Genomic DNA, 18,080 nt, shown 5'->3' with positions numbered 1-18,080 from the left:
TTCTCTTTAATAACAAACATCAGATTCTTAAAAGGATACACAACTTAAAATCAATCTAATTCCAGAGTTAACTAGATACTAGCAATATTCCAGCAATATTCCAGATCTAAATCTATGTCTCACTACGATAAACCAGATGTGGCTAATAGTGGAGATTAATCCACAATCACAAAATCTGTTACTGGAATGTAATAAGGTGTATGCAAAAACAGATCACACGGAGATTGGTGTGAGCTCCAATGGTGATGAGTGTGCTTGTGTTAATATTAAACTGACCAATTAGGTCTCATTAAAAACACACACATGGGATCTAAATATGTGCTAAAATCACAGTGAGTGAACAACAAATTAGTGAGTAACTACAATCACAAAATTTAGGGGTAAAAAAACAACAAAAAGAATATATATCAAAAAGTACTAAAAAGTTTGTACTGGCAGTGTACGGTGACAATAAAGACAAAAAACATTCATATGCGCTCAAAAAGATCTAGGTAGTGTGATAATAAGAGTGGATTGAATTAAACAAGGTGGAAAAAACATAATACCTTAAAAATGTATTATCACCAAGATCGAATACCGGTATGATCTGTAAAAGGTTAACCAATTTGTGGTGAAAAAAATATATATCATAAAAATATATCAGGAAAAATATAAAATAAAATGTTAAATAAATAAGCAAAGCTGATGGATTATCTTTGGCTATAATGTCTATGGATAAGAATTAATGGCCTTAGGGTATTACTCCCATTAAAAACAGTAGTATGTGTACTACAACATATTCTGGGTTATACTAAAACTTAATATAACAAACACAATAAATTTCAAACCAAAATAAGATCAATTATAAGAATAAACACAGTCCAAAGTCCAGTTAGAAAATAATCCGGGTGTAGGCCAAATAGTGTAGATAAAGCCAGGTCTTTAATCCAATGATCTTCAAAACCTGTGAAAGAAGATGCAAAAGTGCACTAAACAATAGGCTTAAGGGAACTGAATCTACTGGTAATCAACTCACCCAAACAGCCTTGGTCCTGGTCGTATATGAGCCTCACAAATCTTTCCAATTGTCTACGCGTTTCGGCCCTGTAGGTGGCGGCGATGTTAGGGAGGGCAGATTATTGGTTATTAAAATTTATTATAGTGTTTGCAAGGTGGGACTGCGGTGGTTTAGGGGTTAATACATTTATTATAGTGGCGGCAATGTACGGTCGGCAGATTAGGGGTTAATAAGTGTAGGTAGGTGTCAGCGACGTTGGGTGCGGCAGATTAGGGGTTAATAAATATAGGTGTCGGCGATGTTGGGGGCAGCAGATTAGGGGTTCATAGGGATAATGTAGGTGGCGGCGGTGTCCGGAGCGGGAGATTAGAGGTTAATAGTATAATGCAGGTGTCAGCGATAGCGGGGGCGGCAGATTAGGGGTAATTAAGTGTAATATTACTGGTGTTTAGACTCGGGGTTCATGTTAGGGTGTTAGGTGTAGACTTAGAAAGTGTTTCCCCATAGGAAACAATGGGGCTGCGTTAGGAGCTGGACGCTGCTTTTTTGCAGGTGTTAGGTTTTTTTTCAGCCAGCTCAGCCCCATTGTTTCCTATGGGGAAATCGTGCACGAGCACGTTTTTCCAACTTACCTCTACCGTAAGCAACAGTGGTATTGAGGGTTGAAGTGGAGCTAGATTTGGCTCAACGCTCACTTTTCTGAGGCTAACGCAGCCATTCAGAAAACTCGTAATACCAGCGTTGGCTTAAGGGAGCGCTGAAAAAAAAAGGCTTGTTAGCCCCGCAGGTCTTTACCGACAAAACTCTAAATCTAGGCGTAGGTTTTTTATCTCCCCACAATATGCCTAAATTACTTTTAATGCTTTTGCAAACATTATTATATTCATTACTGAAATGTGTTGAAAAGACTACTTGGCTAAAATTGTATGTTGTTTTTGTACAATCTAATTTATCAAGTTCAATCTTTTCATTAGTTTCATGTTTGATTTTAATTAGATTTCTTTTATTTTAGCCTCTAGCTATTAGACAATTTTGAAATAAAGTTCTTGTGTACTACAATTTCTTTTGGTTCTAATAAATTGTCCTTTTGAAATTGCTTTTTTAATGTGATTAGGATGGCATGAATCAGCTCTTAGAATATTGTTCCCTGCAGTTGGTTTTCTGTATAATTCACTTGATATCTCTCATGTTACAATATCACCAGTTAATTTTAAATCCAAAAAGGCTATGGGGCATATGTATCAAGCTCCGAATGGAGCTTGATGCCCCGTGTTTCTGGCGAGCCTGCCGGCTCGCCAGAAACAGCAGTTATGAAGCAGCGGTCACAAAGACCACTGCTCCATAACCTGTCCGCCTGCTAAGAGCAGGTGGACAGACATCGCCGGAAATCAACCCGATCGAGTACGATCGGGTTGATTGACACCCCCTGCTGGCGGCCTATTGGCCGCGAGTCTGCAGGGAGCGGCGTTGCACCAGCAGCTCTTGTGAGCTGCTGGTGCAATGCTGAATACGGCGAGCGTATTGCTCGCCGTATTCAGCGAAGTCTGTCGGACCTGATCCGGACTGTCAGATCAGGTCCGACAGGCCTTGATAACTAGAGCCCTATGTCTCTATTTGATTTGTCATAAGTAAAAGTTCAATTTACTGTATTTTTAACTTAGATATTGTACAAAATTATGTAATTTTCACTAGTACCTTGCATAATTAATATCATGCCGTCTATGAAGGAACCATAATGTACTATCTCCTGTTTGTGGGGGATATCATCACCATAAATTTTGTTATATTCAAACCAAATCATAAAAATAGCAGCATATGAGGGGGCAAATTTGGCCCCCATTGCTGTACCTCATTTTTGGAGGTAATGAATCCCCTCAAACAGGAAAAAGTTATGGGTCAGTAGATACTCGGAAACTCTAATCAGAAACAGAATGAATGTGATATCATAGTCAGTATATCTAATTAGTACCTTATACATGGCTTCCAACCCTTCGTTATATGGTATGCTAGTATACAATGAAGCTACATCTATGGTTACTCATTTATAATTAGATTGCCATTTTACTTTAAATATTTTTTGTTTAAATTCCCAAAAGTCTCTTATGTATCCTAGACTTTGTGTCACAATTGGTTGTAAATATAAAGTCCAGCCACTGCCCTAAGTCTTCTCCCAGTGTACCCGAGTGTACCAATGGTTGAAACAATGGGACATCCAGAAGGATTTTTTATATCTTTGTGGTATTATTCTAAATACTGATATCTTAGGATGTTTGACTGTAATAAATTCTAAGGTGGCTTGATCTATTAACCCATCTTTAACTGCCTCATTTAATATATTATCCAAATCATGCTTGAATCTATTTATAGGGTTAAAAGTTAACCTTAAATATTGTTGTTCATCACTTAATTATTTAGTTATTTCTTTTACATATTTAGAACTATCGTAAATTACAAATTTCCCTCCTTTATCAGCCTCAGTTATGACTATCTCATTGATACTTTTTAATTCATTTAAAGCTGTACGTTCCTTAACAGTTAGATTATTTCGGTAAGGTTTAAGTTGTTTAGTTTCTACTTGTCTAGCCAGTTCTGTAAAGTCAGATATAACTTTCCGTTTGAAAATTTCTAAATAATCCCCTCTATTTTGTATGGGATAAAAATCAGATGTTTTTCTTAAGTGTGAATTAGGTGGTTTAGTTTGGGTTTTAAGATTCAAAGTTTAATGCAACCAAGTCATTTTGTGAACATAAATCAACAAATTTGGTAAAATGTGTGTTAAAATTGGGTTAAATGTGTGAATGCAATTGTGATGAATGTGATACCTGTGTGACATTATTTGATGACGATTTTGTAGAATTGGTTTCATCAGCATCAGAAAAATAAAACTTTTGTAATGTCATTTTCCTTATCAATTTATTAATATCAACCACTGTGTTAAACAAATTAAAATGAGTAGTTGGTGCAAATTATAAACCTTTAAGCAACAGATTTTCTTGAGAGAGGGTTAATGCATGGCTAAAAAGATGAACTATATTGGTCAATTTTTCTTATTTTTGAGGTACCTGCTAGGGTAACTTGAGGATTTAGGAGTACTGGTAGTGGGACCCTTATTAACCAAATCCTTGATTCTACCATGTGTTTGTGTATCATTAGTATCAGACTCAATAGGAGTAGTTACTAAGGGGTCTATTTATGAAGCAGCGAATGCTGCTTCCGACCCACTCCTCTTTAGTACCGCCTGAAGCGGAAGTTAAGAAGCAGCGGTCCTAAGACATCTGCTCCTTAACTCATCCGCCAGCTCTGAGATGGCTGACAGCAATCAGCCCAATCAAATACGATCGGGTTTATTGACACCCCCTGCTAGCGGCCGATTGGCAGCCAATCTGCAGGAGGCGGTATTGCACCAGCAGTTCACAAGAACTGCTGGTGCAATGATAAATGCCAACAGCATATGCTGTCGGCATTTATCGATGTGCGGCGGACATGATTCACTATAGCCCATCATGTCTGTCCGCACCAGGTACCCCAATATATGTCCTGGTGGCTTCTGGATCTGTTCCAGATGCACTGGATGTAGTAAATGTAATTTTTTTTACAGTTATTACTCTTATTTGTTTTCTTATTCAATCTTTGTACTGATCTATTACTCTACCATGAATAAACTATATCCAATTGGTAATCCTTAACATCCCTTTCATATTTTGCTACTTTATGAGAAGAAAGTTATATGCTAAAGTTTTCAATAGCATCATCAAGTTGTTTCTTATACATATATATATATATGTGTCACTTGTTTCAAAGTTACATATGCAATAAAACAATTCTTTCTCTTTAGTTAAAACATCCTCCCTTTCCTTAGATTTATGTTTTACTAATTGTTGCATTAATATTAAGAAACATGCAGTTAGAGTCTTATTCCATTCAGTCTTGAATTCTGGCATATTGGTGTCAAATGAGGGAAACTTTTTGATGCGTAAACCTCTTGGTAATTTGTTTTCAATCAGGTATAGTTCAAGGAATTCAACGTCCCACCATAAGCGAGTTTCTTTGGCCATAAGTTTTTAAATACATGAAAATATATTGCCCAATTATTTTTCCGTTTGCAAATGTGGAGTCTCATTGGTAATTAAATGTGCATCAATTGTTTGCGATTTTGTATAATGTCCGGAGTGCTTTGTACAGCCATAATTTGCACAACTTATAAGATTGATAGTGTCAATACAAAGATAATATTTTTGATATTCATGATAAATAAATTGATACTATACAAGTAATGTATACAGGGTAAATGCGATCCTAAAGTATCAATTATTATCAAAGACAAAGCCGGTTCCACATCCAAATTAACATATAGTAAGCAAAGTTCTAACCTGTTAGAATTTTTTGTTTTGGTTGTAACACCTACCATCTGCGATGAAAGCAGTTTTTCCCAGGTGGATCCGAGAAACTATACAGGAGTGGGAGTTGGAATTATCATCGCAAGATGCTGCAATGTCCTCAAAAAGTGCTGCTCTTTTGGCTACCATGAAACAGCTGGTCCAGGAACAGTGCAAGGGGGCAGAAACGGCATCAAGATGTCACTCCTCCAATCATGATGATGTAGAAGAAAGGACACGAACCATGTAGGTCTTGAAAATGAGTAGCTGATGCTGTGGAGTGGATTCCCGGCCGCTATTAGCAATGATCAAAAGAAAAGGCAGCAATTCAGCGTGAGTAAAGGCATGATGAATTCATTCTTAGAACGTTGTGAGTATATACAGGACATACGTGAGCTCCATATAGGTCAGCAAACAATCCTCTTACGTGTTTCGTGTGAGGATCACAATTCGTCAGAGAGGTGTGCATACATAGGTAAGGTGTCTTTTTAGAGTGTAGTAAATTGTGTTAACCCATTAATTGCCAGTGAAATTATTAGTGATCATAATTAAAGACATAAAAAATGCAAAAGAAACAACAACACTATTCATTTCATATCCATATTTAAACCACATATGATATTTGATTAGGAATTTAAAAAAAGAAGAAAAAAACCTGAATAATTTCATTTTTTTTTTTAAATTAATGAAAATAAAAAAATAAAAATTGTAAAACTAATAAACTTTTAAACATTTAAAATCTTATTTTTTCAAAAGAGAGCAATGTATAATCTTTGAATAAATGATTTTATAAGTTGTACATATGTTTTTTCACAGTTAAATTAATCTATACAGCATAAATTGAATTGGGACCAAATTGTGGTTTATTTAAAAAAAAAAAAATGCTGTTTATTAGTAATTATGAGAACAAAGGGAATAACCCAATAGGGGGCGCTACTAAGAACGATGTATAATATATATGTAGGCCCACGTGACCATATGTGGATGTTTCAGACCAAAAATCACAAGGTACTAATATAGCATAGATACAATATAAATGTGTGTATTCACAATATTATACCCAGTCCTAGATCAGGATGAAAGACAAATATACAAAGTCCAGGATAACCTGATCTGGTACAGGTATCTATCTTCTATGGAACAGGAGGCAGCACTCGATCTTCACCCTCCAAAGGTAATAAATCTAGAATCAAACACAGGAAAGAGGCGCCGTATGTGTGAATCTGTAGAAGCTAACGACAAATAATAGACATGTGCAGGGTACTCACAATGTGGAAAGGCACTCCAATGTGCCTGTAGGGGCAGGCTGGTTTTCACAGCAAACCAGCTGGCTGGACCGGCTAGCCAGGATACCCAAGGTAGAAGACTCTGTGTCTAAACGGACTGTGTATACTGGATCCAGCAATAAGGGAACAGGAGCTAGGTACAAACACAGGCACACCACTGTGTGAATCTGTAGGAGTACACAGGTAAATAGGCAATCTGTGCAGGGTACTCACATTCTGTGGCGGCACTCAGTTGTGCCAGTAGAGGCAGGCTGGCTTTCTCAGCAACCCAGCTAGCTGTGTAGGGTATGAAGCAGGATACTAGGCAGCAGTCAGGATTGGCAGGTAGCTCAGAAATGAACAATTGCAATGAGGATATATGATTAAAAAAGGGATTTTAATAAAAATTAAAAACAATAAAATACATATATTCCTTATGCACAGTATGTCAGTGGCATGCAACGCGTTTCTCGGTGTCAACCGTTTCCTCAGGCATGTGTTCTAACTCTACATAAACATCTTATAAAGGCCTGAGCTACCTGTCCTGCCCCACCCTTCATGACAAAAGAAACCAATCACAAAGGCCCTTTGTTTAATTGCCCATTAGTTAATACACCTGCACACTTCTCATACCTTACCCTAATAGGCTTGCATGGTTTGTACGTGTGTTATGTTAAATGGGAAAGGAAAACAAACTAAATGTCTTTTTGAAAAAATACCCCAGTTGAGGTTCATAATAACATTACTGAGTGTTTAGAGAATAACATATATGCTCCCAGTATGTGGCCCTAAATAAATAACATACTCTCTGCGATTGACCTCATTTTATAACCATATAACCAAATGTTCCTACCTGTCTGCTGGTCTTTGGCGTAGTCCAAAACAGATACCAAATATCGAATTTTTATATATTAGATCTTCTATATTTCACTGTGGATAACCATTCGCCTAATACACACCTTTTTGTCTAAGGCAAAAGACCGCCACTCAGATCGTAATAAGTAAACAATCCTCTGTGATTGTTTGGAGTCTGACATCAACGCCAGTGATAGGCTGATAGGTTCCAACTTTCTAACCAATCCTAGATGAGAACCGCTACACACCCCCACTCGAGTATGTCCGCGAATCCTCACACCAACAATAATGGATAAAGGCTCTCCCATTGATGTCCTCGGTGTCCACAGCTCACTGCAAACACCACCAGCGCCGGCTCTGGCACCGATCAGTGTCACAAGCTGGATCCCGCTCCCGCACACAGACCGATCCAGGGGAACCTCTCCCAGCTCCGGTCCACCAGCGGCAGGACCCACCTCCTCACCACGTCACCCAGCCGTCAGCAACAAACTCCGCAAATACTCCCACAAATGAATACACTTGCTCCTAGGGCTAAGCGATACCAGTGCCAGCAGTAATTCATGTTGGTTAATCTATGGTGCAACAAGGTATCTAATGGGTGATAATTGTATATATGGCAAGATAAGCCAAAGCGACCATCGCCACTACATGATTCAAAGTGTATCTCTACCTAGAGCCACAATATATACCCCAAAACCAAAACGGGACCAAGTGACCCTCTGCATGATCATAACCACCATACTTGGTGGTCCCTACCTAAACTAGGTGTGCTCACCACTCTCTAATATTTATAACGAGTGTTGATGGTAAAAGTGCTAGTTTTTTTAGAGTCCAATACACTCAACAACATTTTCACTTTATAAATTATTGTATGCCAGAAAATGATTTACATATGGTAGCCCTTGATTGTTAAGATACAATAACCTACCATACCCTTTATAGCAACACTATCAACCCTGCCAGTGCCATGCATTTAAGTAATACTAAGAAGGTCATTAATTGTAAACCCCTATATGCATATGACCATGATACAAAATGCTTCACATATTGTGACCCTTAGTTATTATTATATATAATAATATCGTGCCGTTCTCCTCATATTCAAATACTTCTAACCTTACTGGTGCCATAAATATAAGTGATCACGAAATGGTTATAAATCCCTACCGAAAATAATCATATGAAGATATGAACAAGTGATACTAAATTAACCAGAACTTTATCCTATCTCATTTGACATAAAACATATGAGAAACAATCAGTGAAGGTTCCTGATAGTGATGTAACAAAATGGTCCTCCTAAAATTAGCGTGATATATAAACAGTCATAAACAGTTATAGTGATAGTGATAACTGATGTTGTACGTGGTGTTGTACTAAATAGAAAGTGATAAAAAAACAAACAAAAAAAAAAAAAAAAAAAAAAGAGATTCTCAAATAGGGGAAATGTGTTGGAATCTGTATGTGATATGATTTTGTTGTGTAATACCCAAATAGTGATATATGTGTATAGTAATATCCCTATGTACCTAAAAGAGCAAATAATTCAGAATATGTGTATATAGAGAAGTAGGCAGATGTCAACATAGGATTAAACTCCGGTTCACAAAAAAGTGCGCAAAATCATACAAAGCTCGCAGTGTCTATCACTTCATTGAGACCTGATGGAAACAATGAATTATTTGCTCTTTTAGGTACATAGGGATATTACTATACACATATATCACTATTTGGGTATTACACAACAAAATCATATCACATACAGATTCCAACACATTTCCCCTATTTGAGAATCTCTTTTTTTTTTTTTTTTTTTCTTTCTTTTTTTATCACTTTCTATTTAGTACAACACCACGTACAACATCAGTTATCACTATCACTATAACTGTTTATGACTGTTTATATATCACGCTAATTTTAGGAGGACCATTTTGTTACATCACTATCAGGAACCTTCACTGATTGTTTCTCATATGTTTTATGTCAAATGAGATAGGATAAAGTTCTGGTTAATTTAGTATCACTTGTTCATATCTTCATATGATTATTTTCGGTAGGGATTTATAACCATTTCGTGATCACTTATATTTATGGCACCAGTAAGGTTAGAAGTATTTGAATATGAGGAGAACGGCACGATATTATTATATATAATAATAACTAAGGGTCACAATATGTGAAGCATTTTGTATCATGGTCATATGCATATAGTGGTTTACAATTAATGACCTTCTTAGTATTACTTAAATGCATGGCACTGGCAGGGTTGATAGTGTTGCTATAAGGGGTATGGTAGGTTATTGTATCTTAACAATCAAGGGCTACCATATGTAAATCATTTTCTGGCATACAATAATTTATAAAGTGAAAATGTTGTTGAGTGTATTGGACTCTAAAAAAACTAGCACTTTTACCATCAACACTCGTTATAAATATTAGAGAGTGGTGAGCACACCTAGTTTAGGTAGGGACCACCAAGTATGGTGGTTATGATCATGCAGAGGGTCACTTGGTCCCGTTTTGGTTTTGGGGTATATATTGTGGCTCTAGGTAGAGATACACTTTGAATCATGTAGTGGCGATGGTCGCTTTGGCTTATCTTGCCATATATACAATTATCACCCATTAGATACCTTGTTGCACCATAGGTTAACCAACAGGAATTACTGCTGGCACTGGTATCGCTTAGCCCTAGGAGCAAGTGTATTCATTTGTGGGAGTATTTGCGGAGTTTGTTGCTGACGGCTGGGTGACGTGGTGAGGAGGTGGGTCCTGCCACTGGTGGACCGGAGTTGGGAGAGGTTCCCCTGGATCGGTCTGTGTGCGGGAGCGGGATCCAGCTTGTGACACTGATCGGTGCCAGAGCCGGCGCTGGTGGTGTTTGCAGCGAGCTGTGGACACCGAGGACATCAATGGGAGAGCCTTTATCCATTATTGTTGGTGTGAGGATTCGCGGACATACTCGAGTGGGGGTGTGTAGCGGTTCTCATCTAGGATTGGTTAGAAAGTTGGAACCTATCAGCCTATCACTGGCGTTGATGTCAGACGCCAAACAATCACAGAGGATTGTTTACTTATTACGATCTGAGTGGCGGTCTTTTGCCTTAGACAAAAAGGTGTGTATTAGGCGAATGGTTATCCACAGTGAAATATAGAAGATCTAATATATAAAAATTCGATATTTGGTATCTGTTTTGGACTACGCCAAAGACCAGCAGACAGGTAGGAACATTTGGTTATATGGTTATAAAATGAGGTCAATCGCAGAGAGTATGTTATTTATTTAGGGCCACATACTGGGAGCATATATGTTATTCTCTAAACACTCAGTAATGTTATTATGAACCTCAACTGGGGTATTTTTTCAAAAAGACATTTATTTTGTTTTCCTTTCCCATTTAACATAACACACGTACAAACCATGCAAGCCTATTAGGGTAAGGTATGAGAAGTGTGCAGGTGTATTAACTAATGGGCAATTAAACAAAGGGCCTTTGTGATTGGTTTCTTTTGTCATGAAGGGTGGGGCAGGACAGGTAGCTCAGGCCTTTATAAGATGTTTATGTAGAGTTAGAACACATGCCTGAGGAAACGGTTGACACCGAGAAACGCGTTGCATGCCACTGACATACTGTGCATGAGGAATATATGTATTTTATTGTTTTTAATTTTTATTAAAATCCCTTTTTTAATCATATATCCTCATTGCAATTGTTCATTTCTGAGCTACCTGCCAATCCTGACTGCTGCCTAGTATCCTGCTTCATACCCTACACAGCTAGCTGGGTTGCTGAGAAAGCCAGCCTGCCTCTACTGGCAAAACTGAGTGCCGCCACAGAATGTGAGTACCCTGCACAGATTGCCTATTTACCTGTGTACTCCTACAGATTCACACAGTGGTGTGCCTGTGTTTGTACCTAGCTCCTGTTCCCTTATTGCTGGATCCAGTATACACAGTCCGTTTAGACACAGAGTCTTCTACCTTGGGTATCCTGGCTAGCCGGTCCAGCCAGCTGGTTTGCTGTGAAAACCAGCCTGCCCCTACAGGCACATTGGAGTGCCTTTCCACATTGTGAGTACCCTGCACATGTCTATTATTTGTCGTTAGCTTCTACAGATTCACACATACGGCGCCTATTTCCTGTGTTTGATTCTTGATTATTAGTAATTATTATTGGTATTCTCAAGTATTTGTATCCAACTCACTCCATATTGTTGTTGTTTAAAAAAACACTATTGCAAATATAAGCATGCATAAAAACTTATTAGTATTGGAGTCAAATAAGTATAATTATAACACCTGAACATACATATGTCCAGCTAATTGTTTAAATCACATTTTATTTATTTATCTATTTGTTTTCTATCTATCTATCTATCTATCTATCTACCTATCATCCGTGGTGTCAGTACACAGAACTTAGTGCAAGGTATATTTATTATGTATACATTTATATAATAGTCTGTGGACTGACAGCACAAGTATTAACCATTTAAAACCTGTTGTACAATATAACATATAATATATAACTCACTTAAAGTATGTACTATAATATACTAAAGATAATAATATAACTGAATTTTCCTTTATAGGACTAATTTCTATTAGGAAGGGAATTAAATTAATAATTTGTTCATTCTGTATACAAATCTACATCCCATACAGAACTGTATTTAACCTCTGCCTGCCTGCCTGAGCTGCCAAAGGCCTGTGCTCAGCCTCTGCTTGCCTGAACTGCCATCGCTCAGCCTCTGCTGTATCCTGTATTCAAGCAACTCTTTTACTTGGTCTTGCAAGTATTCTGCCAGGTGGTAAAATGTTTTGTTATTGCAGGTACGGGGCTACCGTGCAAGAGAGTGTGGAATTTAGGACATTCATATGTCCACTGGGCCGAGTTGCGAGCAACATCCAGTTCAGGAGGTTTGCAGTTGGATTTGCCATCACAGAGAATATGCATTCGTTGGGTTGGAAGGTGGGGAATGCTGTGGTCGGACTTGCCAACTCAAGTGGCTGAGGCCAGAAAGAGATGGGGCCGCCCCCACGTGATTGTGCTTCACCTAGAGGGCAATGATTTTGGGACTATACTATGCCCATGGGGGACTTAGCTAGCATTATGCTAGCGGACATTAGATGGTTGGCCGCACAGTTTCCAGGGGTTCGGATTATTTGGTCAAACATTATTTCAAGAAATGTGTGGAGGTACATGAGTTTCAGAAAAGCAAGATTTAGGGTAAAAAGGAAGCTTAATAGGGATGTAGGCAAGGCAATGTTAGCTGTGGGAGAAGAGGTTATCACCCATGCCAACATTAGGATTGATTGCCCCAGATTTTTTCATAAGGATGAGCTTCACCTGTCAGACAGGGGGACTAATTTTTTTTCTCCAAAATATTAATGATTCCCTAGCTTCCCTTTGTGTTTAGTGGCGGCAAGAGGTCCCTTGTCCTCTTTGGGTGGTGGCAGCGTGGTGCGACATATCTGCGATAGGCTCAGCCTGGCGGATGAAAGAGGTGGGGGACATGTAAGCACATTCAACGTCAGTCGCAAGGGCTGACGCTAGGTGGCTCCCTGCACGATCCCTCCTAAAAAGCCCTCCAGGCTGACGGAATGGGGATGCCCCCAATCCTTTAGGGCAGTCGCACCCCTTTCTTAGGAGTTGTAGGACAGGGATGATCTTGCCGGCCAACGTTAATTTGTTACGTTATTTAAGTTAATTTTAAGTTATTGTTTTAAATAAATACAACCCTTGTCCCCGGATGGGGAAAGGGTTTTTTCTCCCATAACTGGTGTCTGTGTGTCATTTGGGTTATTATGTTGTTAAGGGTATTGTTATCACATAGTAGATAAGGTATAGAAAGTTTTACCCTTAGGAAAGTGGAGCGCTGACTTAGCATGCAGCAACTTAAGGGTTAACTTTTGTCTGAACTACTAGATGTTTCTGTTTAAGTGTATTAGCTGATGTTGCAGCTAGAGGGAGATGTTGCAGAGCCTATATTAGTGTCTGCAGGCAGGAAGTAGGGTCACTAACCTGTTTCTTGTCTTCCCTCCCTTCCCTCCCAAGTAACAGGTGTTCCGGTTTCCAGTTATGGATGCAGGGTTGGACCATTCCAGTCAACAGCGGGCTGCAGAGACAACGGCATTAGTTTCACTTTGGCTGGGGGCTGAATAGTCATTCGGACCTTGGTAAGACCAGAGTGCTGTAGTTGTGCTCTTAGGGACCCTCCTTCAGAACTAACAGTCTTTTGGCCGAGGAACCGTTGTCTTAGCAGTTTGTGGGGGTCCCTCAACTCCATTTTTGTGGTAGGTGCATGGCGTCATGCATCCTGTTGCGGCGGCAGCGGGGTGAGACATATCTGCAATAGGCTCAGCCTGGCGGGGTAAAAGAGGAGGGGGACAGGTGAGCACATTCAAAGTCAGCCACAAGGGCTGACACTTGGTGGCTCCCTGCACGATCCCTCCTAAAAAGCCCTCCTGGCTGATGAAATGAGGAGCCCCCATTTCATTAAGGCAGTCGCACCCCTTTCTTAGCAGTTGTAGGACAGGGATGATCTTGCTGGCCAACGTTAATTTGTTAAGTTATTTAAGTTAATTTTAAGTTATTATTTTAAATAAATACAACCCTTGTCCCCAGATGGGGAAAGGGTTTTTTTCTCCCATAACTGGTGTCTGTGTATTATTTGGATTATTATGTTGTTAAGGGTATTGATAACACATAGTAGGTAGGTATAGAAAGTTTTACCCTTAGAGTGATTAGCTTTTTGTTTGCAGTTCTCAATATGTTTGAAGGAGAAGCTGAGAAGAATACAATTAAGTATAGATACAAATAAAGCAAAATTTGTGTGTCTAAATAAAATTGTCAGTTTACTTTGTTCTGGGTCTATGATGAGCGTATATGAACAAAAGATCTACTAGAAAATATCACAGACATTTGATTGAACTTTAAAGGCATATGAAAGTAAGAATTAAACTTTGATTGTACAGATGGAGCTTGTGATATTAAGAATTTTTTTAAAGTACTTCTATTATCAAATTAACTTTGTTCTATTTGTATTTTTTATTGAAAAGCAGACACAGGTAGGTTTAGGAGCAGCAATGCTTTACTGCGAGCTAGCTGGTGATTGTGGGCTATACACAAATGTCTCTCGCCATTGGCTTGCTGGATGCATTTGGCTTCTCAATAGGGCTTTGTTGCTCTGGAACTTACTGTAACAGGTGTTAAACATAGTTATACACCAGCAATAGTGAAATACAAATTGCTCTAACAAAGAGCATTTTCTTTTTACAATTTTATGCCCATTTAAGCATGCAAAATAATATTATATATAATATTTGTGTCCAAAAAAGGAAAGGAACATTCATGTGAATAAATATTAATAACAAACTTTATCAGTGGGTTAAACATATAGGGCTAGATTACGAGTGGAGTGCAAATTTGTGCTCCCGCGAGTGCTTTATCTGAGCTGAACTTTTTTTTACCATTGCGCACCCTGTTTCACACGTATTACAAGTCGCAAGTAAAACTTTTGCACTCTCGCGCAGTAGAGAGACTTTGCGAAGTTGCAAATGCAGGATCATATTCCTCCATAGACTTTAATGGAGCCTCATGTTGAACAAAAAGAAATAACAGCCGCCAGCTCATGCAAGAACAATTGCAGGATTGCAATGAGATATACAGTATGTATGTATTTCTAAACATGTATATCTGTGGTGTAAATATATGAGAGCACCATTTGTAATGATGTATAAGTGTATATGTGATAATTTATAATATATAATAAGCTGCTGTTATACAAGAAAAAACAAAACAAAACAAGATGTCAAACACATTAACAGCGCTAGTATAAAGCAATGTGACAAAAATTAATACAACAGAAATATTGTGTAAAATAAAATATTTTATTTATAAAAAAACAGTGAAGTGCTTTGGCCTGATGTACGTTTTATAGCGCCCTGACTGCCATCGCCCTAAGCGTTTAATATCTTGAATAGAAGCCCCACGCGCCGCTGTGCTATTAGCCGCTCCAATCCGAAAGGAGTGGGGGGCGATCCTCCCGGGATCCATCCCGCCCTTTCCGCTGTTTTGGCGAGCACCTTTTGGAACTGAAACACCGACAAGGCACTGCCATCCTCATGAACCAGGAACTGCTCCGAGTCCACCGGCCTCACTTTACTAAAGTTCTCAATGCAGTGAACCGGACAACATTCTTGGAAGTCATACTTTGACAATGGCAACCATGTCCCTTTGCCCTCCTGGTCTGTCTTAGACTGCGGTACTAGCAGGAGTAGACCCCCATCCGCCCCTCGGATGTGGCTCGCTTGGATTCCCCCTGTACCGTTCCTCCTGGAAGATGCTACCAACTCTCCTAGACGCAATGCTCCCGCGAACGCCAAAGCAAAAGCCGCCCTGAAAAGCAATTTCCCATACTCAGACGGGAAGACCGCATCCAGTTCAACCGCCAACTGCCTTAGGTGCAGGGATGGGTTCCCTCTGATCCTTCGGCCGCGGGACCACCCTACCCCATCCCTTCAGTACCTGTCTGACCAAAAATGATCTGGAGTGATCAGCATTCCCCAATGCTTTATTGAAGAAGGCTATAGCTGACAACCTGCTTCCTGCCCCTAGTTTGCTGATCTCCTACTGCTTTAAAGCTGCTAACCAGTCCAGCACCAGTACCTCTGATACCTGTTGCACATGGATGCCCTTCTGCTGACAGAATGTCTCCCATCTTTTCCAATGGCCCATGTAAGCTGTCCAAGTCTTCGGCGCCAGGGATGCTCTGATTAAAGGGAGGATGCTTTTCCAACCTTTAACAGCTGCCAAAGAAAAGTGGGGCACATTAAACGCTCCTCTGCCACCATGGGCGCTGCTTTCCTAAACTGCTCCCAATTAAATTGTGAGAGTGCATCTGCAATTACGTTCTGCACTCTCAGGACGTGTTTGGCGGTGAAGCAAATGTTGAGCTGCAAACAGCGCAACCTTAAATGCCTCAGGTAAGTTACTACCTCTGGTGATGAAGCAGACAATCTGTTAATGGCGTACACCACACTCATGTTGTTCATCCAGAACACCACTGACCTATTTTCGAAATGCCACACCCAAATTTCTATGGCTACAACGATTGGAAAAAGTTCCAACAAGGTCAGATTTTTTGTCAGGCCTGCAGCAATCCATTCTGGGGGCCATGGGGCTGCGCTCCACTCCCCCCCCAGGTATGCCCTGTACCCGAACCCGCCCGCCACATCCGTAAACAGGTGCAGCGACTGGTTCGACACTGGTGGATCCCGCCATAGGCACACTCCATTGAAGTGCACCAAGAACTTTTCCCAAACCTCCAGGTCTTCCCTCACCTCGGGAGTGACCCTAACCCACCTGACTTGCCCAATTAGCCCTTTCAATTGACCCTCCAGGCGACGGTTAAAAACCCGCCCCATGGGGGCGGAGCTAGCCTGAGAAGAGAGAAGTCGCACTACAACAGAGCTCCTGCTAGTTTTTTTCATAAAAACCATTTGAAAGCAACTAATTTGTCCTTATATGATACTAAAAGGAATGTTTTATAGGAGTGGGGCTTGGGCTTCTTTATAAAACATTAGTAATGGACTTTGGATCCCTTTTCATTCTACTCTGAGGAGACGTGAAGGATTGGGGTGACCGGAGGTATTATAAAAGACAGATCCGGAGAATTTCCAGACTCCTATATCAGAGCAGGGACAGAGAAACTACTAACGCTGTGCTCTGGAGGTAATATTCTGCCTGATAAAACTACTCGGTGTCCCATGAAGCGGCCATTTTCCGGCTCCTGTATAGGCCTAGACGGAGTGGAGCCATTACCTTTAATCGTCTAGCATCTAGAAAGTGCTGAGGGGTATAAAGACCGGAGGATGGAGGTGACTAGTGGCGCTATACGCCTGCTGTTGCTGGACTTTGAACACAAAATACTTCAGAGATTTGACCGCCTCGCATCTAAGCTACAAGATGTGAGTAAGACAGCAGCCATGTTTAATTCAGCGACACTTACTACGGTCGCTGAGTGGAGGGGTGAAGCGCCCATGGATATGCACGCAGGGGAAGAAGAGTCTATTTCTGCAGTGAGGAACAATCGTGCAGTACCTCTGGCCTCAGCTGACAACAAGGAGGATATGGCCGGCATTTGGCAGACCCCCAGAGGACTGATCATGGGATCACTAATAGATACAGAACCCTCCGAGGGTATGGATCGTGAGAGGGCAAACCCTCCAAAACAGGAAAATGCCGGGGAGTGTCCAAGTGTTCTCTGGGTTCCCCGCAGGAGAGTTGGTTCCACTAGTTACGGTGGAGCCCTAAATACACCCAGAATAAGAGTGATGGAGGAGCCACTAATGGAGGAACAACAGCTTTGGGAGTCTCGCCTTTGGTGCGGAGGCCTCACCTGCATGCAGACAGGGTGATCAGGACTACTAGATGGTAGGGCAGCGCTTCTGAGCGAGTTAGAGCCACTAAGGCTACGGCTCTTCTGCCCTGTAGCATTCCCTCTATAACGGCTACAGAATGGCTGTGAGTATGAAGACTAAGTGTCGGATGCTCTGTTGAGGACTGATGCGTATTCCTACTT

Source organism: Bombina bombina, chromosome 8 (genome assembly GCF_027579735.1).
Source record: "Bombina bombina isolate aBomBom1 chromosome 8, aBomBom1.pri, whole genome shotgun sequence".
Lineage (NCBI taxonomy): Eukaryota > Metazoa > Chordata > Amphibia > Anura > Bombinatoridae > Bombina > Bombina bombina.
The sequence above is the reverse complement of the archived record's forward strand: the minus strand, read 5'-3'. Positions refer to the sequence as shown.